Raw genomic sequence first — 12,920 nt, forward strand, 5'->3', positions numbered from 1 at the left:
ACATGTTGTCCGATTGAACTGCAATGGTCCCTAGAGGTAGAAGGGGAGAAAAGTGTTGCAACACTAGAAACACTGCCCTCATCTCCAGAACATTGATGTGCAGATTGTACTCTAGATTGGTCCATTCTCCTTGGACTGCCTGTCCCTAAAAGATGCCCCCCCCACCCTATCAGGGAAGCATCCATGGTCACCGTAGCTGTCGGAGTGGGTAGCACAAATGGTCGGCCGCCGGAGAGATTGCAACTCTTAAGCCACCAAGACAGGTACGATTTGCAGATGTTTGTGATGTGAATTTTGTGTGTCAGAGGTAACTGTTGGAACGACCATTGTGCAAATAGCAGCCATTTAAGGACTCTCATGTGCAGTCTTCCCAAGGGTATCGCAATGAGGGAAGCTGCCATGAGACCCAAAACTTTCAGAAGCAGTTTTGCCGGGGATTTTTTGGACAACAGGAGAAGAGATATGTGATTTTGTAGAGAGGCTATTCTTTCTGGAGGAAGCCTTAGAATCAAGCAACGAGTATCTAATTCTGCTCCTATGAATGAGATATGCTGTGATGGCTGTAATACAGATTTTTCGAAATTTACGGAAATTCCAAGATGAACACAGAGTTCTAGTGTGTAATCCCTGGCCTGAATCAGTCGACGCTCGGTGGTGGCAGTAAGGAGCCAGTCGTCCAGATACGGAAACACCTGGAATCCTAGGTGTCTCAAGTGAGCCATACATTTGGTGAAGACCCTGGGGGCTGAGGTCAGACCAAAGGGAAGGGCTCGAAATTGAAAGTGACTGGCTCCCAGCCAGAAGTGCAAGTGATCCCTGGACGCTCTGGCCATTTTGATGTGGTAGTACGCGTCCTTGAGATCTATTGAGCACATCCAGTCGTCCTTCTGTAAGAATGGAAGGATCGATTGAAGCGTGACCATCCGGAACTTTTCTTTCTTGACGAAAGTATTGAGCTTGCTTAGGTCTAGAATTGGCCTCCAGTCCCCTGTCTTTTTTGGAACTAAAAAGAACCTTGAGTAAGTTCCGAATCCTCTTTGGTCCGCCGGGACTGGTTGGATGACTCTTTTTTCTAGCAGCTTTGAAATTTCTATAGCTGCAGGATCTCGCAGATGGGGCGGTACATCTGGGAGTCTCTTCTGCAGTAATGGGAGAAATAGAAATGGAATTCTGTAACCTCTGGTAATAATGCTTTTTACCCATTTGTCTGAAGTAAGACTTTGCCAGGCCTGAGGGTAAAAGGCTAAGCGACCCCCGACTGCCTCCAGAGCAGGACAGTCGGGTCTCCTCTCAGGAGTGTTGGAAAGACTTCCCAGGGAGTGTATCCCTGTCACCTTGGTTTTGCGGACCCCCTCTGCCACCAGGGCGACGTCTTCCACCTCTGCCCCCCCCCTCTGCCTCTGGAGGGGGCATCACCCTGTGTGCCTGGGAAAGAGCCTTGGGGTTTTCGAAACCACATTTTTCCACCTCGTTGCCCTTTGGGGTACGGTCTGGATGGGGTGGAAAAACGGACTCCAACAGCAGACAGAGTCTTTCCCTCTTGCTCACACCGGGTAAGGGTCTCCTTTACTTTGGGGCCAAAGAGAGTGGCACCGTCAAATGGGGCGTTAGTAAAGGAAGACTTGAAGGCTTCTGCAAAGGAACATAAGCGCATCCAGGATTGCCTACGAAGGGCAATCGCTGAAGCTGCAGCCCTACTCGACCCTTCGGCTGCATATGAAATGAGCCTCATGGACGAGGTCACAATTGATGTAAGGGTATTGAGTTGTACTGTAACTTTTTCCGAGACAGCAGCATCTGTAGTACCCTGGAGGGTATCTCCCAACTCTTTGATTAGATCCCTCTGTAAACGTGTGAAATGCGTCAAATAGTTCAGCGATCGCATGGAAAAAGCCGCTGTACTAAAAATGCACTTCCCATACCTGTCCATAGTCCTAGAATCTCTGTTAGGCGGATGGACAGATGAGGAAGATTCAGACATTTCCTTTTTAGTGGCAGCTGCCACCACCATAGCGTCCACTGGAACTCCTTTTGTGAGATATGTCTTGTCTTGAGGGGCCGTAATATATTTATTAGGCTTTCTAGGGACTGGCTCCACCGTGTCAGGTGTCTCCCACGCCCTTCGAGCAATCAATTCCATCAACTCATCGAAGGGCGGAGTGACCCAGGAGGAAGAAGGGCGAGCACCGAATGCCTTCAGCAAGACTGACTCATCCTCAGAAGGGGGAAGGGCCTGCCAATCACCTCTCTGCTTCAGGATCTCCAGGATGTCTGAAAAGGAGACATCCTCTGAGGGTGATTTTGGGGACCCTTCTGACTCATCTAAGTCAGTGTCCGATGTTAAGGATTCTTGTGGAGAATCCAAGTGTCTCCTCTTACACAATCTTTTCCTCGGAACTTCCTCGGGGGGGGGCATCCAATGAAGCCTCCGAGGAAGAGGGGGCTCCCTCTGGGAGCGGCTGAGACACCGGTGCTCGACGCTTTGAAGTAGCCGTGGGTGCAGAGGAGGATAACGGGCCTTTATGGGAAGGAGAAGCTGTCTCTGCTAAAGTGGTTGTCTGAGTCGACAACACCTTCCTCATGAGGTCGAAGACCCCCGGGTCCCGAGTCGAAGAATCCCTCGGTTCCGAAGAAAGCGGAGGGATCCCCGAGACGGGGACCAAGGGCATCGACCCCAAGGATGGAGCCGAGTCGATCCGTGCCGAGGCACCGAGAGGGAGAGTTGGAACCGAAACATCAGTCCGACTCTCGGTCCCCAAACCAAGGATAGATCGTTGGCTCCGCGATTCCGGTAATGGATCCATCAGAGTCGAGGTGAACGGTGCCGACCGAGAAAAAGACGGCACCGAGGGCTCCACGATCATCAGATCAGCCTCTCCCAGCTCCGAAGGCTGAATAGGCCTCGGAGGAGGAACAGATGGATATAAGGAAAGGCCTTCGAGTCTCGACACCAACTGGGAAGAGACTTAGATGAGTTTGGACAAGGCCGTATTCTCCATTAACTTCTGCACCACATGGTCTACATCGGTGTCAGAGAGGGGTCTAGAAGAACGCGTCGAAGGAATCGAAGACGGAGCCGACCTCAAGAGCACAGGAGGTGGAAGCTCCGTCACCGGTTCCAAGACTCAAGGCTCGGTGACAGACAGAAGTTCAACACTCGGCCCCGAGGTCTGTGGAACCGGTGAGCAAACTTTAAATGAAGAGCTCGGAGCCGATGACATGGGCTCCGACGTTTTCGATTCCTTCGAGGATTTAGATGTCTGGTCCGATGCATCAAGAGCCTCTTGAAATGCAGGCTTCAAAAGGCCTCTGTCCATGAGTTTCCTGCGCCTATCTGTCATGACCCTTCCACTGAAAGAATGACAAATGGAGCAGTCTTCTTGCAGATGGAGAGGGCCAAGACAGTAGACGCAGGAACTATGGTTGTCTGTGACAGACATTTTCTGTCCACATTGGCACCGTTTGAAGCCTGACTTCGCTTTCTCAGACATAATAATAAAATAACAGTCAAATCCAGTAAAGTTATATAAAGTCTACACAGTCTTGAACAGACAGTAACAGCCAACAATAATGTCAATAGCCAAGTAAAGTTTAGTCAAATCCAGTAATTTGTCAAATCCAGCAGTAATTTAGAAGTTAGTGGGTGGGGTAGGCCCCGAGGGAACTAACTAACTATATATATTAAAAATATATACGTATATGAAGAGAAACCCTCGACTCACTACACACACACACACACACAAGACTTAAAGGTGAAACTAGGAAAAAAAAAAATATCTAAGAATCTTAGACAAAAAAGCAATCTTATCTGCCAGGTGGTCTGAGCTCATCAATATTGATGCGAACGTTGCAGCGGCAAACTAGATCTGAGGTAAAGGCAGAGGGGAATTGTGGGAGACAGGTTGGTCTCGAGCTTCTTCTCGATGCAGAGCTTTGCCAAGCGGCCGACTCGGAGCCCCATGTGTAAGAACAAACGGCGAGATTGAACACTCTCACATCATTCTATTATTTTTACTGGTGTTGAGCTCCGGCAGTTTTGGTTTCGTTTCAACCTAGTAAAATGTGACAGATAATTAAGCGACCTCAGAGCGAAGGTAGCTGAGATGAACACTAACTTTCTAAATCTATCCGATGCTCTAGATTCTCTGTTCGGCGGATGGACAGAATAGCTCTGCTCTGCTAGCTCTTTCTTAGTGGCTGTCATGACTCCCAATGCATCAATGAGAACTCCTTTGCTCCAGTGAAGATGGTCCAAAGGAGGGGCCAAAAACTTGTCCAGGCACAGTGTCCAGCTCCTTCCATGCCAGGCAGGAAACCAGGTCTATAAATTTTCCACTGGGGTTCACCCAAGACGTACAGAGTCCAGCACTAAATGCCTTCAGGAACAGCAATTCTTCAGGAGAAGGAGTTTGGGATGACCAGCCACCTTTCTGCTTAAGGACTTTTAGGATATCTCCTCATCAGGGGACGATCTGGGGGAATCCTTCTCCCTCATCAAAATCAGTGTCTTCCAAGAGAAACTCCATGGGGGGGGGGGGTCTATGCGCCTTCTCTTCCAAGTCCTCTTCCAAGGGACCTTCTCTGTGGGATGTTCAGGGGTGGTATCAGAATAAAGGGGAAGTTCCTCTTGTAGAACTATCTGGAGACTTACTGGAACTGGCTATCCCTGTGGAATAGGTCTGATGGACTCAGAACTTGGACCCAAAGAAGAAAAGGGGACAGGATCAGAAACATAAGGTAATGGTTCTCTATGGAGAGAGGGCCCTTTCTACCACCTTGTATTCTGAGGAACCAGGGGAAACCCTTTCCACTCTCCTTGGAGCCAAAGCTTCCAAAGAAGGTAGCTTGGGGCCACCCCTGGATCTGAGCCTCAAGCGGAGAATCAGATCCGAGCTGTCCAGGGTTGAAGTTCCAAGAGGGAGGGATGGATCCGACAAAATGAGAGCTGAACCTAACCCTTTGGACTTGATAACCACTCGGATCACAGGGTATTGGAGCAGAACCAGCTAGGAAAATCATCAGAGTGGAGGAAGTAACTTTCCTCATATCTGATGATGAATCTCTCAGGGATCTTGGATCCCGGAACTCTAAAACCACAGGTCAGATCAGAGAGAGAGAAATCATTGGGGAGGCACAATCACGGATCCAGCAGGGGACAGAACTGGCAGAAGCCCCATCTGGATCTGGGCTCGGAGGAATTTATGCATCATCCTATCCACATCTACCTCAGACAGACTTCTGAAAGACCAAGAGGATGCTGTGGAAGGGGGTCAAGAATATTTCTTCAGAGTTTGGAATAAGTGCAAGGGAAGAGAAGGAGAATCAGGTTTAACTGCATACTCTGGAGTATGGCTTCTGTGAGATGTACTGGCTCTCGGATCCAAGGGTTAGGATCCAAACAGGAAGTAGAAGGCACAGGAGATATCACTTTAGGAGCCAAACCTTTCAGATTCAAAGAGGCCTTTGGACCTGAGGGAAAGCCAATAGGTTTAGAATCCAAGATTTTTCTAACTTTTTCTACTGGCTCCGATGAAGCTCTTGGGGACTTTGGAAGAGACCTTTTCTGGGAATCCAAAGAAACAGAATTGGGTGATTTAGATGGGGTTTGAGCCCCAGAAGTAGCAGGAAGTAAGCCTTTGTATATGAGCTTATTTCACCTGTCAGCCAATGCTCTCAGATTAAAAGTAAAGCATACTGTACAGGCCATGTTAAGATGGTCTGGTCATTTACAATACATGCACTTTTGTGAGCATCAGAATTTGGGATCTTACATCCACAAAAAGTGTACTTTTTTAAATCCTGTAAGTTTCCATAACTACAGGAAAGGAAGAACTAACAAAAAGAAGAGCAACTTTTTGTTTACAGAAAAAAGGACAGTAATTAGGCAAGAAATTACCAAAAAGCTAATTATTAGAAACAGCCTGGAAAGGAATAGGAAGGATGAAAAGACCAACTAAGTATGTAAAGAAAATTCCTTTAAAATTGGGTAAAAGAAGGTAACAACAATGGTATGAAGACTACTACTGGTAGAAAGGAGGTTGACTAAAGGTCTAAGAAATCCCTAATGCTAGTGGCCACTAAGAGGGAGGATGTAAGAATAAATTCTAAGGATTATAGAAGAAAATTAGAGAATTTTAGCAGTTAACAATAAGAAGTGAATTTGCTTACATTGCTTGAGAGAAGAACCTAGGTCTAACCACAATGGTGGCAATTGAGATCTGAGGCAAAGGGTTAAGGGAGGAGCTTGAGAGCTGGATCCCAAGTCTAGTGTATGCGGCTGAGTCGTACCCAAGGATCAGATCTGAACCCATTAGTGTAGAAGAATGAAAAGGACAACATCAGATCACATTAATTACTTATGTTAGTTACGTTAATTTTGGGTCAGATCCAGGAGGTCTTAGGGCGACTCTGAATGTATAACTCTACAGAAAAAGGGTTAAAATAGTTACATACCAGTTCTCACAATCCAAAATATTAAATTGGTGCAATCAATAATCTTCACCTGTTCCTGAAAGACATGCTACTACTCATTTTAAATAAGCAAATAAACCCTGCCTTACATTTTAGTGTGCAGTGAAATAAGGAAGACTAGTCAATAACTTGAAGAGTTACAAGAGCTATTCATAGCTAGGGCAGTCATGCAAAAAGAAGTTATGTACTCACCATAACGTTCCATCTGAGTAGGTAACTTCTCATTTGTCAGCAACCTGTGGGTATCGGATCCGACCTGGATCCGAGCCGACAGCTTTCCAAGCTAAAGATCTGAGCTCTCAGCTCCTCCCCCTTACCCATAATACCCTACCTCCCTCCAGTCCTCAGATCGAGTTTGCCACTTATCAACCAACAGTCAAACATACTTGAAAGAGAAACGCTAACCTGATGTGCAACAGAACGAAAAACCTTCTGTTGTGAAAATGATCACAAAACAGGCTAGGGGGAAGGAGGGGGGGTTGCTTGCTGACAAATGAAGTTACCTACTCAGATGGAACGTTATGGTGAGTACATAACTTCTTTATCTGAAGTAGTTAACTTCATTTGATCAGCAACCTGTGGGACAGAGTCCCCAGCTACCAAAAACCTGGGAAGTAGTCATGGAAGGATATTCTGGAGCACTGCGGAGCCAAATGCTGCCCTACCTCTAGAGATCAGATCCAGCTTGTAATGAGAAATGAAGGTATGAGAAGAGGCCCAAGTAGCCGCTGAACAGATGTCATCTAAGGGAAATCTTGACCAAAATGCTGCAGAGGTAGCCATAAAATGGGTAGAGTGAGCATGAGCCCCCAAGGGTTCTCGCCTACCGGAAGCTAAATAGGCTTGTAAGATGCAGTGGGATATCCATCTGACTAAGGTAACTTTCGTAACTGGCTTGCCTAAGGACGGCTTAGCGAAAGACATGAAAAGCTGTTCTGATTTGTGAGAAGCAGCTGTCCTGTGCAAGTAAAATTGCAATTGCCTATGCACATCCAACAAATGCAGTTTATATTCCCCTTTGTTTGGAAAGTTGGGAAAGAAAACAGCAAATTGATGATTTGATTGATATTGGCCTCGGAGGCCACTTTAGGCAAGAAAGAAGGATCAGTCCTGAGAGATACTCTGCCCTTATGGAAAACCAGGTACGGGGGTTTTGTACAAAAGGCTTGAAGTTCAGATACCCTCCTAGCTAAAGTAATTGCAATCAAGAAGGCAGTCTTCCAGGATAAGAATTTTAAGTCAACGGAAGCTGCATGTTCAAAGGGTGGACCCGTTAGGGCCTGGAGAACTAAAGTTAAGTCCCATGGGGGAACCGCATTCTTGATCGGAGGTCTTAAGCGAAAGGTGCCTTTCAAAAAGGTCTTGCATATCTTAGCGGAAGCTAAGGGTTTAAGGTTGTCCCAGATGTGGAAATGAGAAATGGCAGCCATCTGAACCTTCACAGTAGAAGAACTGGCCCCTTGATGGAAAATGTGGGACAGAAATTCAAGAACTGCTGGAATGGGAGCCAAGAAAGTATCCAAATTCCTATCCTTGGCCCAGATGGAAAAACGCTTCCATTTACTGTTGTAGATTTTCCTGGTAGAGGGTTTATGTGCCGCTACCAGAATAGTTTTTACAGAAGACGAGATACCGGGAGTCCTAGCCATTAGTGGAACTGGATCAACCAAGCCGTGAGCTTGAGGTCGTCCAGGTTCGGAGTTTGCAATCCCGAAGGATGAGAGATCAAATCCGGAATGGGATCTAAGACCCAAGGAGGAGCTATGATGTGAGACCGCAGATATGGGAACCAGATCTGACGAGGCCAGAATGGGGCTATGAGGATTATTTTGCTCCCCAACTGACGAGCTTTCTGCAGAAATTTCGCCATTAGTGGAAGAGAAGGATAAGCATAAAGAAGACCGGGTGGCCAAGCATGAAGCAGAGTGTCTCTGGGATTCTCCCCCGGTGGGGGAATTAAAGCAAAAAATTTGCTGCATTTTGCGTTTGAAGGAGATGCGAAGAGATCGCAGCAAGGCTGACCCCATCTGAGGAAGATCCATTTCACTACTAAGGGGTTTAGAGACCACTCGTAAGGTGTGAGGATAGAATGACTCAGCTTGTCTGCTAAAATGTTAGACCGACCCGGAATGTGCATTGCTATCAGAAAGCGGTTTGTGGAAATCGCCCATTCCCAAACTCTCATAGCCTCTCGACAAAGAGGGTAAGACCTGGTTCCTCCCTGTTTGTTGATGTACCAGACTACAGCCATGTTGTCTGTCTGAATTGCAATAGTTCCTGGAAGAAGAAGGTCCTGAAGGGCTTGCAACGCTAAAAGCACCACCCTCATCTCCAGAACACTGATATGCAGACCGGTCTCTACAGGGGTCCACGTGCCTTGGAGGTTCTGCCCATGCAATGCCCCCCCCCACCCGAGGCGAGAAGCGTCCGTGGTCAGCATGGCTTGGGGTAGAGGCATCACAAATGGTCTCCCTTCCCGAAGCTCTCGGGAATGAAGCCACCAGAGAAGGGAGTTCCTGCAAACCTTGCTCAGGGGAATCTGTGAATCCAAAGGGCGTAGGAGGAAGGACCAATGGACCTGAAGGGTCCACTGAAAGACTCTCATGTGCAGTCGAGCAAGAGGTGAAAGGCTGATGGCCACCGCCATGGATCCTAGGGCTCTCAGGACTAATTCTGTGGGTGGAGCCGGGGACTGAAGAAGTGCTGTTACATGGAGTGACAAGGTGTGTAACCTGTCCATTGTCAGAAAGGCCGTGGACTGGAGTGTGTTTATCCTGGCCCCTATGAATTCTAGAACTTGAACAGGATGAAGAGAAGACTTCTTGAAATTTATGGTAATGCCAAGGTGATTGGTCAAGAGTAAAGCATAATCCCTGGAGGAAGAGAGTAGATGCCTGGTGGGGACGGTGAGGAGCCAGTCGTCTAGGTACAGAAAGACCTGAATTCCCTGAAGTCTCAGGTGGGCTGCTACAACTGCCATGACCTTGGTGAACACCCTGGGGGCTGTGGTGAGGCCGAACAGAAGAACCCTGAACTGATAATGACTGGCCACCAGCCGAAAGCGGAGATACCTCCTGGATCGTCTGTCCATGAGAATGTGGTAGTACGTATCCTTGAGGTCTACGGAGCACATCCAATCGTTCTCCTGCAGAAGGGGAAGAATAGATTGTAGAGTGGCCATCCATAATTTTTCTTTGGCAATGAACAGGTTCAAGGTTGACAGGTTGAAAATTGGCCTCAAGTCCCCTGTCTTTTTTGGCACTAAAAAGAACCTGGAGTAATTGCCTAACCCGGATTGCTCTGGGGGGATGTGTTAGATGGCCCTTTTTTCTAGTAATTTCTTTATCTCTGAGGCCACAGTCTCCCTCTGATTGGATGGGACATTGGGGAGGTGCCTCCATAACGGGGGAAGATTCAGGAAGGGAATAGAGTAACCTCTGGATATTATTCAGAGCACCCAGCGATCTGTAGTAATGGACTCCCAACTTGCTAGATGCTCCAAAAAACGCCCCTCAACTGCCTCCAGAGAGGGACAGTTGGGCAACCCCTCAGGGCAGCTGCGTGGGTCGGTCAGAGAAGGTTTCTCCCTACCCGAAATTCTTTGACCCCCCCTCTGCCTCTGGGCCGGCGTCCACCTTGTCCTCCCTGTTTCTGAAGGATGAAGGGTCCGGAGCGGGACGGGACTGCTGAGATTTCCAGAACCACATCTTCTTTTGCCCTCTCTGGTTCCTTGAAAAGGACCTCTGAGGAGCAGAGAAGCGGATTCCGATGGCAGACAGCATCTTCCCATCTTTCTCACTCTGCAGTAGTGTGTCGCAGATGGTTTTGCCAAAAAGCGAAGAACCGTCAAAGGGAGCGTTAGCGAAGGATGCCCTGAAGGGCTCCACAAAGTCGCAAAGACAGAGCCAGGCGTGGTGCCACAGGGCGACCCCTGCTCCGCTGGCTCTTGCCGCCCCCTCTGTGGTATGGGAGAGAAGCCGCATAGAAGAGTTTGATATTGACTTTAGAGTGGCCATGCGAGCCGAGAAAGTTCATTTGTCCTCTGCCACCATGGACTCTGGGGGAGACCCAGCGTACTCTTTTATCAGATCCCACTGGAGCCTAATGACGTGTGCCAGATAATTCAGTGCCCTTACTGAAAAGGTGGCTGAAGCAAACATCCACTTTCCAATGTGGTCCATCGTCCGAGACTCCTTATCGGGACCGAGGAACTTTCTTGTGCCAGTTCCTTCTTGGTGGCAGCCGCCGCCACCACCATGGCATCTACCGTGGAACCTTTATTCCATGCGGGCTTGTCAGAAGGGGGACTAAGGATTTTGTCCATTCTCTTGGGGACTGGCTCCACTGTGTCCAGCTCCTTCCAAGTCCTGGTAGTAATCAAGTCTACCAAGGGGTCGGCCGGGGGGACACCCAGGGGGTAGATGGGCCTGCGTCAAATGCCTCCAGAAACAGAGACTCATCCGAGGAAGGCTTCTGGCCTGACCACCCCCTCTTATGTGCAGCATCTCCATAATGTCTCCAAAGGAGACGTCCTCTGGGGGTGACCTGGGGGAACCTTCCCCTTCCTCTAAGTCCGTGTCCTCCTTGAGGGACTCAGGGGAGTCCAAGTGCCACCTCTTGCACTTTCATTTGTGAGGGACCTCCTTGGCGGGACTGTCCGAGGAGGGCTCACCAACGGGGTCCTGTTCCTCTACAGGAACTAACTGGGGTGCAGATGCAGGCTGATCCTGGGGCCGGATGATGGAAGACAGGCCCATATGTGAGGGAGTGAAGGGTGGATCCGTAGCACGGACTGGGGACTATGAACTCCTCGACAGCACCCTCTCCACCACGTCGAACGCCGAAGGTGAACCACTCTCCCCTGGCTCCAAGAGTAGTCCCCTCAGCTCCGATGTGAGGAACGGTGTGGGAGCCGATGCCATCGGACATGAGAGGGAAGTGTGCACCGACAACAATGGAGCCGAAGACACACTCACCCCTGTGGATCTGAAGCTTGGCTCTCAGCCCCGAGAGTTCGGATCCGAAAGATGACCCGATAAACTTGAGGGTAAAGCCGGCGAAGTAGCAACTACTATTGGCGCCGACTCCCCGGCTCAGAGACGACTCGGATCCGACAGCTCCAAAACCCGATAGTGGATCGGAGAAGGAGCAAATGATGCAAAGAAAGGGGCCAAGCTCCCTCCTGGAGGGGGGGGGGAGGCAGGAGCACTCCCATCTGCATCTGGGCCTGCAGGAATCGACACATCATCCGTTCCATATCTGCGTCGGACAAACTCCTGGTAGACCTCGAAGAAGTCGTCGAGGCAGGCCTGGAGGGCCGCCTAGACAACCTTCAGGGTGACCGAGACCCCTCCTCCGGCTCCAGAGAGAAGCGTGGAGAATGGAGCAAGAGGGGGAAGACCTGGAAACCCTTGCGGGGGAACCAAACACTTTAGCCGGCGGAGCTGAAGGGGCTGATTCGGCGCATCACTTATGGCTGTTATGCCTATCTCTTTCCTTTTCTTTCTCTCTGTGCCCCCTGTCTTTCTTAGAAGAGCTCCCTCTCCCTGGAACACAGTGGGAGGTTGAGTCCCAGCCAGGGGAGGGGAAGCTGAAGGCTGGACAGTTGCAGCCATGACTGGCGCCACTGAGGGAGAGGAGGAAGAAGAATCCGGGGGTAAGAGTCCCGCCAAGATTAACTTGTTCCTCCTGTCCCTTATAGCCCGGGGGTTGAAGGCCACACAAATCTGGCAGCCCAATGTTAAGTGGGCTACCCCCAGGCAGAGAATGCACTGAGTGTGGCCATCCTCTGGGGACAGCTTATGACCACACTCAGCACATTTCGAAAAAATGGCCTTAGGGCCTTCGGCCATCACGCTCAAGCACACACCCTAACACACACAGTAAGGGGAAGGGAAAAACACATTTACCACTAAAAGTAAATAAAAAACGGTTTAACTAAACTATGGGTCTATAACACACTCTCACACACTCAAATTGCTAGAATTTGAACAAGAAAACTCCTAAAATCCTCTCACCTAAAATGCCAAGAGCTCATCCCTTATGCTTCAGAAGCCGCGGCAAACGAGATCTAAGGACTGGAGGGAGGTAGCAGGGTATTATGGGTAAGGGGAGGAGCTGAGAGCTTGGATCTTTAGCTTGGAAAGCTGCCGGCTCGGATCCAGGTCGGATCCGATACCCACAGGTTGCTGATCAAATGAAGTTAACTACTTCAGATCTCTTATTTGTGTCACTAAGGACAAAAAAAAATCAATATGCCTGATAAATTCAAATATCTCCATCCATATGGAAGAGATTATAAAAAATATGGTATATGAAAAAGGTACACTATCTTTATACCCACAATAGCAATATATGCTCAAATAATAAAAAACATCCATGAAAAAATTCATAATGGGAATGGAAAAAAAACTTGAGGCAGCTGTCAGTTCTCCTGAATGGTTTTCTTT

The 12,920-nt window shown here is 48.7% G+C and overlaps 1 protein-coding gene across 2 annotated transcripts in view; it reads right to left on the reverse strand.

Annotated features, from left to right (window-relative positions):
• USH1C (USH1 protein network component harmonin) overlaps nt 1-12,920 on the reverse strand; it is a 3,114,702-nt gene that overhangs the window by 1,044,354 nt on the left and 2,057,428 nt on the right. The gene's annotated exons all lie outside the window — the stretch shown is intronic.

This window comes from Protopterus annectens, chromosome 9.part0 (genome assembly GCF_019279795.1).
Source record: "Protopterus annectens isolate FY-2018-M chromosome 9.part0, PAN1.0, whole genome shotgun sequence".
Classification (NCBI taxonomy): Eukaryota; Metazoa; Chordata; order Ceratodontiformes; family Protopteridae; genus Protopterus; species Protopterus annectens.